This window comes from Stegostoma tigrinum, unplaced genomic scaffold (genome assembly GCF_030684315.1).
Source record: "Stegostoma tigrinum isolate sSteTig4 unplaced genomic scaffold, sSteTig4.hap1 scaffold_84, whole genome shotgun sequence".
In the NCBI taxonomy this organism is placed as follows: domain Eukaryota; kingdom Metazoa; phylum Chordata; class Chondrichthyes; order Orectolobiformes; family Stegostomatidae; genus Stegostoma; species Stegostoma tigrinum.
Window position 1 is genome coordinate 342,912 of NW_026728790.1, and position 16,106 is coordinate 359,017.

At 43.1% G+C, this 16,106-nt stretch overlaps 1 long non-coding RNA gene across 1 annotated transcript in view; it reads left to right on the plus strand.

Annotated features, from left to right (window-relative positions):
- LOC132209311 (uncharacterized) overlaps positions 1–16,040 on the plus strand; it is a 113,326-nt gene extending 97,286 nt beyond the window's left edge. Inside the window, exons 2-3 of the long non-coding RNA XR_009445414.1 lie at positions 11,346–11,510; positions 15,934–16,040. This is a non-coding gene — a long non-coding RNA (uncharacterized LOC132209311). The remainder of the gene's footprint in view (positions 1–11,345; positions 11,511–15,933) is intronic.
- The last annotated feature ends 66 nt before the right edge of the window (positions 16,041–16,106 follow it).

Here is a 16,106-nt window from a genome sequence, read left to right on the forward strand (position 1 = left end):
ATCGTTTATCAGGCCAAGCCTGATCGTTGTGCAAGTCTCACTGTATTTTCTCATCGTTGATTTCACTGTTGGAAAAGTCATGAATTCTGCTGGACACCTGGACAATATTCAATGAACATTCATGTCTTCACTTTGGTTCAAATGAAGACATGACTTCAGCCAGTGCAGGTATCCAGTGAATGCCACTGACTCAATTTTCTATTCCTCTGCTTCACACCACATTCAATCAGAAGTTGGCTTGGTGGAAATGACAGATTGCAGTTTCCTTCCTTTTCAAGCTCAGGATCGCTGATCATATTTGTGGTAACTCCTGAATGAGGTTGCGAGAAGTGTGGCATGACGAAAAGTAAACTGAACCTTAGTGTGCAGCTGTTTGACAGCACTGTCATCCAGATGTTGCATTACTTTGCTGATGATTGAGAATACATTGAGGCCATAATTGGTCAGCACAATTTGTCTGACTATTACATGATAGGTCATCTTTCTCTGAAATGTGAGTGTCGCAAGTGTTTAAAAATGTACTGGAAAACATTTACTGTTGGTGTGCTGACCTTGGGGCACATTGTTCCAATACAGTTTGTGGAATGCTGCCAGGTGCCATGGCATTTGCAGTATCCAGAACATTCAGTCTTGTCATTGCGTGAAATAACTTGAATTGCGTGTAAGTTAAGATCTGTGATGCCTCCTCAGGATGAGGGCAAGAAGATCATCCAGACTGATGCTCTGAATGGTTTCATCTGCCTCTTCACCTTTTGTTCGTAACATCTTGTAATAACTGCCATGTAGCCTGATGAGAAACTAAAGCTCATCTTGATTCATTTGCATTCGAAGGTACCTATTTTTCCCAAACAAAAGGACCCATCACTGAGCGGGAAGTATGGAGAATGTTATAGACATCAGTGGTGAGACAATGGTGGATCTTGACCAGAAAACCATTGTTATGTTGGTGAAATGCAAACAAAAATCTATATGATGTAAACTTTATTCTCAGCTAATCCCTTTCTCAAATGACAGATTCTGATGTTGGTTCCTGGAAAGCCTCCATTGTTGGAGGACGAGAAGCCGTATCCACTTGAAGCAGCACAGGCTTCTGCGATGACTGTGGAAACCACTGCTTATGCCTTGCTTCAAGCATTGTCAAGGAATGATATCGACGATGCAACACCGATTGCGAGGTGGCCAACGATGCAACAGAACTATGGTGGTGGATTTCACTCGACGCAGGTAAATGCTTGAGATCACAACAACAGGCATTCAGATATTTCCATTGATCATGTTACTAACTGGTGGTTGTTGCTGTTTGCAATCAAACTGGACACTGCATTTTCATCTGCAGGTTTGGTGCATTGGCACAAATTCCAGTTCTTCAATGGTGTTAATCCTTGGTTAAATTCTTACATGCACTTTGCCTGTGCATCACTTTTCCTTTTGGCATTGTCCTTGAAAAGTGCCTGTTTCTGTAAACCTTCACTTGCTTGTCATAGGATCATTGAGGGACAGCATAATAGAGTGCCATGGCAATGGAACAGACCCTTCAGCAAATTGTATGTGCCCTCACAAGATGCAAGTCCCGAACTATTCTCATCACATTTCCCAGCACTCGACCCAGAGCCTTGTATGCCTTGGCATCGCAAATGCCCAATCAAAGACTTGTTAAATGTTATCACGGTTTCTGCCTCTACCACCCACACAGTCGGTGCGTTCCACATTCTCACCACAGGTTGGGTGCAAAAACAAGTAAGTTTCCTCAAGAGATAGTAGGAACTTGCCAATGCTGGAGAATCTGAGAGAGCAAGGTGTAGAACTGGATGAACACTGCGGGCCGAGCAGCATCAGAGAAGCAAGAAAGCTGACGTTTCAGATCGAGACCCTTCTTCAAAACCCAGGGAGGAGAAGGGGATTCTGTAAAAAATAGTTAGAAGTTGGGAGGCAGACAGAAGATGGAGAAAGGAGAAGATAGGTGAACTGTCCCGTGCTGTCCACTCACTGTCCCCTGCTCCAGAATCATAGAATCAGAGAATTGTACAGAATTGAACAAGTACTTCATTCCATTGTGTCTGTAACCACCGAAGCCACACTAAGTTCACATTTGGCTCATGTTCTAGCAATAGGCCTATTGCCTTGAATGTTATTTCATTTTACGTGCTGTACCAACCCTTTTTCTTTAACGTGAAAAGATTATCCACCTCAACTGAAGTCCCAGACAATGAATTCCAACCCCCCAGCACCTTCTGGGTGTCTTTTCTTTCCTGAAATTCCTTCTGAGCTTTTAGCTTAAATGTATGTATCTCTTCCTCTACCACCACCGCCCCCCGACCGACCCCATTATGGACCTTCTTTTTACCTCGCCCCTACCCATATTAATCTAAACAATTTTTTCAGGACCTCCTTCAACCTTCTCTACTCGAAAGAAAACAATCCAACCTTATCCAGATAAAACAGTGATGCTAGAGACAATGGGAACTGCAGATGCTGGAGAATCCAAGAGAACAAAGTGTGGAGCTGGCTGGACACAGCAGGCCAAGCAGCATCTCGGGAGCACAAAAGCTGATGTTTCAGGCCTAGACCTTTAATCAGAGATCGGCAACAGTGATGCTGCCCGGCCTGCAGTGTTCCTCCAGCTCCACACTGTGTGATCTCAGACTCCAGCATTGGCAGTTATTGCTAACGCAAACTTATCCAGACTCTCCAAAGAGTTAAAATGCTTCACCCCCTCAGAACATCCTGATGAATGTCCTCCACACATGCTCAAATGCAAACACCTTCCTTCTATAATGGAGAGACCAGAACTGCACTGAGCACTTCAGCTGGGGCCTAACAAAAGTCCTGTACAGCTCTTGAGCCAGATGCTTTCTGAACTGTCCCTTTAAGCTGCCATTCCATGTTCAGGAATCTGTGGACAAGCACCCCAAGATCACACCATTCCTCTGATCTTCCTAGTGTCCTGGCATTTCTTTGAATGATTCCTTGCCTTGTTAGTTTGTCCAAATTGCCTTCTTGATCAGGGTTAACATTCCATCTACCGTTGACCTGCCCATTTGACCAATCTGTAACTTTGGATTCAACTTGCTGTATTTTCCTGGACCCCCCGAGCTTTACCTTCTTTGCCACGCTCCCATTTGGGACCCTGTCCAAGTCTTTGCTGAAATCTATTTTCACTACATCAACTCCCATCTGCACACTCTGTCACCTCTTTGAAAGAATCATCTAAGTTTGTGAGGCGTGACCTCCCTCTGACAAAGCTATGCTGACGGTCGCTGATCAGACCCCACTTCTTGAAATGGAAATTAAGTCTGCCGTTCAGAATTTTCTCCAATATTTTCCTCTCTACTGATGTGATACTCACCAGTCTGTAATACTCTGCTTTATGTTTGTCACGCATTTTGATAAGTGGAACTATGTTACCTGTTCTCCAGTCCTTTGGTACTTTTGAAAGCTCTGTATGAGGGCGAGTGGAATTTTTTCTCTCATCTCCCTGGGCATCGTGGCATACACCTCATCCAAACCTGGGATTTGTCCAATTTTAAATTCACCAAAACACCTAACATCTCCCCAGTCTCTGTTAATTCTGTCCGAGAATTGTGTGCTCCTTCTCACATGTAAAAGCTGATGTGAAATTCTCGTTTAACACCTGACATTGCCCTCCAGTTCAAACCGTTCATTTGCCTCTTCATCCCTAATGAGACCTGGTTTTCCCTGGGTTTTCTCTTTCCCTCTGAGACACTTGTAGAAGATTTTGAGATTCTCCCTCATCCTAATCTTGGTCACCAGTGTTCTGTTGCCCTGTATTTGTTCTCTGATTTGCTGTGACGAGATGCCCCTGCACACTATACATCATCATCATCATGGTGGTTTCTCGCAGATATGGATGACACTCTCCCACTCTCAGGCTGAATTGACCGCCGGCTGCACAGACCGATGCAGCTACCGTCGGCTCTGTTGCACTCGGGGCAGAAGGCAGTCGTGGGAAGGGGTGAGGGAGGTGTTGGTGTGGCTGCATGGCTTCCGCTGCTTCCAAAGGCAAGCCGCAAAGTGTTTGATGCCTTCCCAGGTGCTCTTCAGGCTTTGGGCCGTCTTAGGCCGGCGATTCCCAGGTGTCTGCAGGAATGTCGCACTTCACCATTGAGGACTTGAGTTTATCACCGAGTGCTTCCTCTGCACATCTGGGTCTCGCCTGCTTTTTTGAAGCTGGGATGAGAACATGCGGAGAGTCTCGTGTCAGTCATACAGATGAAGTGTCCAGCCCATTATAGCTGATCGAGGATGGTCAGTGCCTCAGTGCTGGGGATGTTGGCCTGGTTGACGTTAGTGCGTCCACAGGGGCTCTTGTTCCCTTGATGACTGTTATACACCTCCCTATTCCTTTTTATCTGGTCAAAGAACAAAGAAAATTACAGCACAGGAACAGGCGCTTCGGCCCTCCAAGCCTGCGCCAGATCCTATTGAAAGTAGCGTGTTGATGCATTTGTGTAATGATTGTGTTTTGTTTGAGTCCTAACATTCAAAGCAGTGTAAGAATGTCTTTGTGCAGCAGGCAAGGTGTCATGAGATTGAGCCTTCATACACTTGCAAGATGTTGAAAATTTGCCATTATTTATTAAAACACTGATAAATTTCCATGATCAACATTTCTGTTACACTGCAATGATTATCCCGTGGCATGTAAAATCAGAAAGATTCGATAAAATGAGACTGGGTCATGCCCGAGTCTTGCGGAGTTGGGTCAGCATGCAGGGAGAATGTTTGCATTTCATGTATGTGGAAGTACTGAAATATTTCCATGAATCTAAAAGTCACTTTTCCCTTCATTGAAGGACACAATCATTGCCTTGGAAGCTTCATCATGATATGACATTGCATTTCTGAAGAGGGAAGAAGAAATCAACATGCAAATTCAATTCCATGGTTTTGGAAGTCCCATTGAGAACACGATTCATGTGCGCTGGCATAATGCTCTGACCGAGAAAGAATCGAAGGTGAGTTTGTAGTTTGGAAGATCGCAGCAATTTATGCATCAACTTGTTCATCAATAATGTTCCATTGCTTTCAAACTGCATTTTCCACTCTGCAAGATAATAACTGTTAGAACAAGCAACAGGATGGGTAGATGGGCTATGGGGAATGCAATGGCACAAAACCCAATCCATTCGACAACATATTTCAGATATGTCGACAAATTAAATATTCCAGCAGAGGGATAAAACAAGGAAGATGAGAGTGAGGAGGCAAGAGTTCTGATGACAAAAGAACACGAACTTAACTTGATCCATTTGAGCAAAAAAGCAGGCACACAAACAAATAATCAGCTAACAATGCACATGTGCAACGGAGGCTACAGGGGGACGAAGAATGCCGAATTGTTGTCATGCGTATTGCTGAAAGGGTGATTGAAACAGATTCTGTGGTAAATTTGAAGAAATACAGATAATGCATCTCAGGATGTTGGAGAAAGAACATTTATGGACTGAGGCAAATTGTATTGCCCTTTTCAGGAGTTATTTGGGTCAAAATGAATTCAAAGACTTTCTTCTGTGCTGAAAGCTTTAGCTTAGTTGCAGCTGGATCACAATTTCTGTTCCTGGTAGTATTTAGCAAACTGTTAAAAGTGAATGTCACTGCACAGAATTCCAAACATGACTCCAATCAGTAGAGAAAATATCCAAGGGGTATGATGAGTTGTATCCTCTCATGTTGAACAATGCAGCTACAGATACAATGGAGGCACTGATGATAATCTTCCAAGAATCCTTAGATTGTGGAAAATTCTCAGAGGATTGAAAGATTGTGAACATAACACCTTTATTCCAAAGATACTTCAATAAAATAGTGAGCAAGTATTGCCAATTTAGGTCAACCTGGGAAGATGTTCATGCCGGCAATGAAAGATGAAATAACAGGGTACTGAGTGTGCTATAACATCCTACAGAGTTAACATCCTTTCATAAAGGGGAAATAATAGTGGACAAACTTGCTACAGTGCTTTGAGAAGGAAACAAACATTAGTGACGAAGGACCACCAGTTGATGTCGTACATTGAGATTTCAACACAGCATTTGATAAGGTACAGCTCATAAGGTGTCTCAAAAGAAAAGAGCCCACGTGTTCAAGCGTAGTATGTTAGGATGGACAGAGGACTGCATCGTACATAGAAGTAGAGTCGTAGCAGCAAGTTGGTAACTGACAAATCATGTACGGCCACAGAGCGAATGCCGCGGATGCCATACACCTCATGTTGACTGGGTTGATTTCGGAAATGGCGTAGGGGATTGCCATGCTTAGGAAAGCTGGGCGGGCTGGGACGACATTCATTGGAGTTCATAAGATTGAAACAAATCTTATTTTTTCAACATTTAAGATGCTTAAGAGGCTTGATAGTGTATATCCGTAGAGATTACTCCCATTGTGAAAGATTTTACGACCAGAGGCCACATTTTCAAATTGGTTGCCTATTAATTTAGGGGAAGAATTACTTCTTTCAGGTTGTAGCAATCTATTGAACACTTTGGCAGAGAAGGTTTTAGAGGTAATGCCATTAATTATATGCTCGGCTGAGATGGCCAGGTTAATTGTTAAATCAAGGAACAACGACAATGAGAAAAGGGTAGTCTTTACAGCGGAAGATACTTCAAGGATCCCCTTATTACTAAAGAATACAGGGAGGAATTAAACACATCACTACCACACCATCACTACCATGAGAGAAGTTGTAGTAGACAATCTAATGTAGTAAAAGCAGATTAGACTCTTTGCCGTGATGGTTTACTTTCTAAGATTCTGAACAATGAGCTTCAGAGTCGGTGTATGCATTGATTGTAATTTCCCAAAAAGTTTTAGATTCGAGAGTAGCATCTGAGGGCTGGAAAAATGCTGATGCGACATTCCTATTTAAAAAGGAGAGAGGCAAAAAGAAGATAACTACAACCGAACCAGCCTAACATCTATTGTTGGAAATATGTGGTGATCAACTATGAAGAAAATAATAGCAGGACATTTGGAAAATCAGAATCTAATCAAACAGAATCACCACAGCCTGCTGAAAGAGAAATTATGTCTGGCTAATTTGTTTTGGTTTTTGGAGGAAGTTTTGGAAGGAGAATTAAGAGAGGAAAACCAGTAAATGTGTTGTGTTTGGACTTGGAGAAAGCATTTGAGAATGTACTCAAAAGTAATAAGCTGAGAGCTGAGGTTTTGAAGGTAGTATATTGCGATGGTTCAGTATGCTTTGCATGTTCTGGAAGGAGAGATCACATCTTGAGTGAAATGTACCAAATGAATATATATTTTGGGGAACTTGGTGGCAATGTGGCAAGTCAGCGCAGAGGGTAAGAGGTGCCATTTGCTTGCTTTTTTTTGCCTGATAGTTCGTAAGCAGTTTTTGTTGAGACAGGGTGAATTGAAGCCAGAATCAGGGACCTAGAGGGTGAACCAGGTTCATTGGTTGGTGATCGCTACTGGTTTAAGAATCTATTATCGGTAGCTTTCAGATTGAAAGTAAATCGGAGAAATATTTACAGGCTACAAACTAAAAGACCAGAATGTTTTCAAATCAAATTAAGATCGAAGTAATTGAAATGGAGATGCCAGGCCAGATGATGATTTATTCCTACATGACGGGGGAGTGGTCAGACCCCATACTCCAGCTCAGGGTTGATGAACTGGAATCTCAGTTTCGACCAATCAACAAATCATGTGGGGCAGAGTTACCAGGGAATGCTGTGCTTCAGGAGGCAGTCACACACCTTAGATTAACTAGCTGAAACTCGGTCAGTGGCCAGAGACGTGAGAGTGTGACAAAGAACAGGGCAGGTGGAAGGATCCAGGATGTAGTGCAGAAGGAACCTTGGCCTTTGATCTTATCTAACAGGTTTGAGATTCTTTCTTCCTGTGTGGATGAGAGTGCAGGGTATAGGGAAGATGAGTAAACTGACTGTAGCACTGTGGTACAGGGGGGACATTCAGGAGGGGATAAAAAGTGAAATGTAGTTATAATCAGAGGTAGTGTAGTTTGGGGAATGAACACTGTTGGTTGTGACTAGGATCGAGAGTCTCGAAAGTAGTGTTGCCTGCCTGGTGCCCAGGTTCAGGATATTCCATCTCGGCTACAAAGGAACTTGAAGTGGGAGGAGTAGAAATCCAGCTTTTGTGGTCCACACAGGTACCATTGATATGGAAGAAAGAGGAAAGAGGTTCTGCTGAGGGATTATGAGCACTGAGGTGCTGAATGAGAAAGCAGAACCAGAATGGTAATAATCTCTGGATTATTATCTGAGCAATTTGGCACGGTGTGAGCATCATTATAGATGCAAATGCATTGTTCAAATGGTGGCATGGCAGAAATGTGTTTGAATTCATGGGACATTGGCATCGGTATGGGGAAGGAGGGAGTCGTTCTGTTGTTATAGGCTCGACGAGAATCATTTTGGGACAAGTATCCTGGCAAAATACAGAGCTCGGTCTTGGGGTAGGGCGTTAAAATAAAAAGTGTGGAGCGGGTGAGCTCAGTTGCATGGAAAATTGTGGAAAGAGTTAGAAGCTGGTAAGTGCTCAGCAAAGTTTCCAGAGCAAGTAATAGGACAAAAAGTATCGAAATGGTCAGGAATCTCACTTCAGCTGCAGCAGATAAGAAGGGTGGCTGTAAATGCCAGACTGAAGATCTTGTATTGAATTGCAGGGAGTGTATGAAACAAAGTGAACGAGTTTGTGGAGCAGATTGAAATTGACAGATACATCACTCTGGGTATCACAGAGAGGTGGTTGTTAAGGGATAAGTGTTGGGAACGAAATATCCAATGATTCATGTCCGATAGAAAGAACAGGCAAGTGGACAGAGATAACAAAGCGTGGAGCTGGATGAGCACAACAGGCCAAGAAGCATCTCAGGAGCGTAAAAGCTGACGTTTCGTGCCGAGACCCTTCTACTTGTGTGTGTTCGTCCTGCTGTGTTCATCCAGCTCCACACTTTGTTATCTTGGATTCTGAAGCATCTGCAGTTCCCATTATCTCCGATACAAATGGACAGAGATGCCAGGGTTGGCTTGTCAGTAAGAAATGAGGTCGCGCTGAAGGAACCACAGCTCTTGTGCTTGTTTATTAATGACTTGGAGGAAAGAGGTGCATGTGCTGTGGCTAAATTTGTAGATGACTGAAAAAATATTTAGAAAGACAAGGCATGGCACAGAAACAGAGATTTACCAGGATGTGACTTGGATCGGAATGTATTAGCTGTAAGGTGGGTTTGGTGGAAATGTTGTGTCGTGATAAATGTAATGAGATCAACCATGATCTCAGCGAATGATGGAGGAAATTCAATGGGCCAAATGACTTTTTTTCTGAGTCTTCTTGTTTGACAATGCATTCATGAAGGCGTTTTTTTTTTCTCTCTTGGATAAGATTTGAAAATGAAATGTATACACTTCCTTTTCATCTGGGAATAAATAACTGTTCTGAACGATTTCCATTGACGAATAGCAATCTGACAAGCATCACAATGTAAAGAGATTTTTAGCTTCTTTTTAATTGTAAATGTATTCTTTGGAATTAATTCGGCATATATTATTTACGTCTCAGGAAGTATGTTCATCACTGCATCTCAAAAAGTGGTGTGTTGTGTGACAACAGCTTTTTAAAGATCACTTCAATGGTTGTAACACGCATTAAATTACACTGTTGGCCAATCTGTCCATGATTATTTCATTATCTTATGTTTCAAACAGACAAGGAAATATTGGTGATGCAATGAAGAGTTTGATTCTCAAATATAATTGTTGTTATAGCTTCCGCTTGGAAGAAAGTTTCACATCAAGTTGACTGGTCAAGTAAATGGGACACTGACTGTGAGTACTTTGAATGTTCGAGTTATTCCTAAAATGAAAGTTATGACCTTGATGATTTCTCTTTCATGCAGATCTGAAGAGACTATTTTAAAATATCCTCTAGGTTAGTGGTTCAGGCATAAAAGCGCAATATGTATATTTAAGTATATACATGTACATGCGTAATCTGAAAAGATAATGAGTATAAATCACTTGTTACAAGGTGAGAATGAGTTATCCAGATAGTAAGAACTGCCAATGTTGGTGTCTGAGATAACACATTGTGGAGCTGGAGGAACACAGCAGGGCAGGCAGCATCAGAGGCTCAAGAAAGGTGAGGTTTTGGGTCAGGACCCTTCCTCAGAAATGGAGGGTGGAAGGGAGCTCAGAAACAAACAGTGTGGAGGGGGAGGAGGTGCTGGGGAAGGTAGGTGGGATGGTGATAAGTGAGTACTATCCAGATTGGAACAGATTTCCCCCAGCGGGTATTGAATATGAATTCCAAATCACTCTCAAAATCTTAGTGACTGTTAACATTCATGTTTTTTGTCTGTGTGTTTCAGTAATTGCATGACAGTTTGAATGGTTCTTTGAGAGTGAGGAACCTATGGACTCTCACACACCAAGATGGAATTTAGTTCAAAGAGTGACTTCAAAATAGTTGCTTGCTTTTAAAATCTTGACCGTTTTTGCTGTCCAGTTGAATGAATTTAGCTTCATACTGCTTCAATAGGAATTAGTGTTTAATAGGAACATATTTGTGAAAATTACAGTTCTGTAAGTTTTAGCATAAACTGGTGCAGCCTTTCGGTGCTTGCAAAAAGGCTCACCTCTCCGTTAATACCGAAGGAAAATTGGAGTTTAAAAGTAAGTTCACCCGCTGTCAGGGAATGAAATGATAATGTTGACTCAAATATAATTTTTAAGAAAGTAATATATTTGTGAAACACTAAACTCCAATGAAAATTTGGATATGCTTGTTTTACACATGGTTGGATATTGGATTCATTTTAAATGAGGGTGAAGATCACTTTAAATCCAGCATATTTGTGAAGAAAAGAAATAGCATGTCAAATAAAATTAACTGCATGACTCTACATAGCCCTATATGTAGAATTTCGTTCTGAACTATGAGACAGTTATGATCCCGTACTCCCTCAGTGCTCATGGCAAGAGTAAGACTCCTGTTTGACGTGCTATGCACTGCATGGAATGGCGGCGACATCAGATTCATTGATGCTTGAGAATCAAAAGAATATGACGATAAGATTTAAAATCAAAATCTCATTGAACACTTCAAGGAATGTATTACAGGAAGGTGGGGAAAGCATGTATGACTAATAGAAGGTGGTGGCACAGATCAAGTAGACCTGTGTGCTAAAACTTATGACAAATTTCACATTGAATGGAACAGTTTAAACAGGCTGGAGGAAGCAGACATGCCAGCTCAAACTTGTTGAATTTGTGCATTCTGTTCGTAAACATCAGCAAAATTGTGGGAAACATGTTTATTCTTTCTCTTTTATTGCACAGAACCATACAATTAGACTGTTTTGATGAGGAACTTAAAGATTACGAGTCCCGTCCGTTTGACTCAGAGTTTGGTACCATAGGTTGGTACGATCTTCGTTGGAGAAGGAAAAGGGATGTTCCAGATACAGAAAATAGTCAAACCATTTACTACAAAGTCCGTTTCTGGTTAGTATTAATTAATGCAGTTAACATTTTTAGATCGATATGATTGCACAATGGAGTCAATAAGAAAATTCCATCTGATATTCCACAAATTTTAACCGGATATTAAAGCTGCTGATTTCTTTTTCATGCTGTCTGCTGCTTTTAAGAATGGTTGTCTTACTGTCAAAATGTTTAGCTTTGACTCCATGGCTTCTTCCATTAGCTCACATTGAAACACATGTTTCTTCAGCCAAAAATGTTCGTTTACCCGGTGTAGCTCGACCAACCTTCCCCTGTGGTCGTTCCCCTGAAATCCCCTGCGGTCGCTCCCCTGAAAAACAAGTATACCGTTTTGGATACTGTTCCGGGGGACGACTTAGCAGGGGCATGCAGTAGGGTGCAGGTCTCTGGCACAGAGTCTGTCCCTCTTGCACAGAAGGGAAGCGGGGATAGGAAGAGAGTGATAGTCATTGGGGACTCAATAGTTGGAGGGACTGATAGAAGATTTGCCGGGAACGAAAGAGACTGACGATTGGTGTGTTGCCGACCAGGAGCCAGGGTCCGTGATGTCTCGGATAGTGTGTTTAGGGTCCTGAGGGGAGAGGGTGACCAGCCCCAAGTCGTGGTCCACGTAGGCACCAGCGACGTAGGTAGAAAGAGGGATAGGGCTGCCAGGCAGGATTTGAGGGAGCTAGGGTGGAAGCTGAGAGCTGGAACAAAGAGCGTGGCCATCTCTGTTTGTCACCCGTACCACGTGATAGCGAGGCAAAGAACAGGGAGAGATTTCAGCTGAAGACGTGGCTGCAGGGATGGTGCAGGTGGGAGGGCTTCAGGTACATGGACAATTGGGGCTCATTCTGGGGAAGGTGGGACCTGGACAAACAGGACGGTCTCCACTTGAACCAGAGGGGCACGAATATCCTGGGTGGGAAATTGGCTAGTGCCATTCGGTTGGATTTAACCGAGCTCAGAAGGGGGATGGGAAACTGAGGTGTAGTCCTAGTACACAGGAGGATGAGCGTAGGGAGGACATGGTCAGGACCTCACTGTCACAGGAGTGTGCTGGCAGACAGCAAGCTGGATTGAAGTGTGACGACTTTAATGCCGGGAGTATCCGGAATAAGTTAGGTGAGGTTGCAGCTTGGATAGGTACCTGGGACTTCGATGTTGTGGCCATTTCGGAGACATGGATGGAGCAGAGTCAGGAATGGATGTTGCAGGTTCCAGGGTTTAGATCTTTGATTAAGGTCTGGGAAGGTGGTAAAAGAGGGAGAGGTGTGGCTTTGTTGGTCAAGGACAGTATAACGGCGGCTGAAAGAACCTTTGAGGACTCGTCTACCGAGGTGGTATGGGCTGAGGTTGCCAAGGAAGGTTTGTCGACTGAGTCAGTATGGGTGGAAGTTCGGAACAGCAAGGCAGCAGTCACCTCACTGGGGGTTTTCTACGGCCCCCAAATAGCAGTTGAGAGATCAAAGAACTCATTGGCCGGCAGATAGTTGAAAAGTGCAAACATAGCAGGGTTGTTGTTCAGGGTGACTTCAACTTTTCCAATATAGATTGAAACCTCCTGAGTGCAGATGGTTTGGATGGTGCCGTTTTTGTCAGGTGTGTTCAGGAGGGTTTCCTTACTCAGTATGTGGACAGGCCGACGAGGCGTGAGGCCATTTTGGATTTGGTGCTCGGCAATGAGCCAGGACAGGTGTCAGATATCGTGGTGGGAGAGCACTTTGGCGACAGTGACTACAACAGCCTCACATTTACCATAGCCATGGATAGGGAAAGGAGCAGTTACCAGGGGAAGATATTTAACTGGGGAAAAGGAAACTATGATGCTATCAGACAGGAGTTGGGAAGTACAGATTGGGAGCAATTGTTCCACAGAAAGGGCACAGCAGACATGTGGAGCTGTTCAAGGAGCAGTTGTTGCGAGTGATGTATGAATTTGTTCCTCTGAGACAGGTAAGAAGGGGTAAGATTAAGGAGCCTTGGATGACGGGTGCAGAGGTGCTTCTTGTCGAAAAGAAAAAGGCAGCGTACGTAAGGTGGAGTAAGTGAGGGTCTAGCACAGCTTTAGAGTATTACAGGCCTGCTCGGAAGGAGCTCAAAAGATATTGCCTGTACAATTGTTACCTGTTACAACCTTTGCGTCCACGCTTGCTCATTCAATGGTGTCAAGATGCCAGCAGTGAGTGTACCTTCTCCATCCCCTAATGCCGTCAGCTCACACAAGACATAGTCCTTACTTAAAATCTTCTGATCAAACAAAGTTCATTGTTTTGGACATTTTAGTTACCTGTCATGAAACGAAAACTGATTCTGACTGGCGTGAACTGCAGTGCAAATGAATATAATCTGCGAAACGAGATTCCTTATGGACTTGCATCCGCTAGAAATGATTGCTTTTCAAAGACGTTGCATACATACATTTATTTCTCCTATCACCTTAGATTATATTTTTGTTTGTGCGTGTTGTGTGGGCTTCCAGTCAGGCCCATAAACACAGGTTGATGCAGTCACTGTTATAACACGGTATTGAAGGAGAATTTGTGATCTTTGGAGTTTCATTGCAGTGTATGAAGGAGTGCATCATCAAACCACTCCAGATCTCTACTGGTGACTATATTGTTGCAAGTTTTCAAGTGTTACCGATGGTCACATAAAATATGGCCTTTTTGTTGTTGCGCTATTCATCTTAACTGCACCATATCTAGTATTTAGGCTTGGAAACAATTTCTATTTTTTTGATTTACTTGTTCAAAATCATTTATGATTGTTGTCGTGATATCTACGATATGTTATTTTGATTGGACATAGAGGATTGGATCTGTCTTACCCCAACTATTAATGGAAATAATGTATGCGCTTATAAAACCCCTTCTGGGCAAGGTAGTTGCTCAGTGGTTAGAGCTGCTCATGCAGTGGGGAGCCAATTGAGATTCCAGTCTTGGGTAACGATCTGTGTGGAATTGACATGTCCTCCCCGCGTCTGCGAGGGGCTTCTGCCAGGTGCTGCAGTTTCCTCCCATTGTTCAAAGATGTGCAGGTCCTTATATGTGATTTGTGAAGCATTTCTTAAATGTTTCAATCCTGCCAGCATCCAGTGCCTTGGACAAAATAACTGGAGGTGAATAAAAGATACTGTGCCTTTTGACACCATTTCCTGCTGGATTTTCATCAATCCTGCTTTATATCGGTGACAACTTCCATGACCTTTTTTGATGCTCTGTCTGAATTGACAGTCTAGTTCCAAATATTTGTTGTGTAGTATTACAAGGTCTCTGCTACAGCATACCCATGAATGCCCACTTCAAAAGATACTTCCATATCATAGAATCCCTACGGTGTGGAAACAAGCCCCTTTTGACCCAACAAGTCCACAGCCACCCTCCAAAGAGCATCTCACCCTGACTCATTCCCCGACCCTTTCCTCAGTAACCCTACATTTCCCATGACTAACACACCTAATCTACACATCCCGAAACACAATGGGCAAGTTTGGCATGGCCCATACACCTAGCCTGCACATCTTTGGACAGTGGGAGGAAACCAGAGCACCCAGCAGGAACCCATGCAGGCATGGGCAGAATGTACAAACTCTGCACAGAAAATCACGCAACGGTGGGATCGAACCTGGGTCCCTGGCGCTGTGAGTCAACAGTGCTAACCACTGAGCCACCGTGCTGCCCTTGGAGTTAGACAGAGCTTGCTTGTTCTTGGGTGGCCTCAAACTGCCAACCTCCACTTAGTGGCAAAAGTGCTGACCAACTGCACTCATCTTCACTGGTTTTTGCTTTGTATCATTGAATTCAATCCTTCAAACTCTATGATAAATATTTAACTTTCCATTGATATGTGAGCGTTGTTTTTAGTACGCAGTATTGGTTTATTATGTTTCATTGGTACATAATTAATATTGTATGTATATGCAAATAGGCAAGTTGGTAATGATGCAGTCCGCAGACCTGGAGGATAATAACACTGTCCTTCAATCGCCCACGATGCCCTCTGCAAATTGGTAGAAAACAAAAATTTCTATAAAATTAATCTCTCCTCCCGTCAGTCGATCAAAATTAATTCAGAATTTTGTACAGGCCAATAACTGTAAGATTACACGGGCCTAAACAAAACTACTGGCTCATATTAGTTCAGTAAAGTGAAAGGGCAACAATAGAGGCAGTAGGAACTGCAGATGCTGGAGAATCTGAGATAAGAAGGTGTAAAGCTGGATGAACACAGCAGGTCAAGCAGTATCATCCAGCTCTACACCTTGTTATCTCAGATTCTCCAGCGCCAATTTTCTGAAGTAGGGTCTCGTCCCGAAACATCAGCTTTCTTGCTCCTCTGATGCTGCTTGGCCTGCTGTGTTCATCCAGCTCTCCACCTTGGGCAACAATAGAGTATGCTTTAAGTCACTAGATATGTTACGTGGGTTTGTCTTCCTTAGGGTGGAGTTAGTGGAACCGAAAAAGATGTCTCCCTCACAGCGTTTGTGACAAAAGAATTGCATTGTTCCTTGGCGGCCTTTCAACAGAAGAATATTCAGAGATTTCACGAGTGGTAAGAATGTAACTTCTTTTACTTCTCTTTATCTCACTTTTTCCAAAATTGGAAAATAGA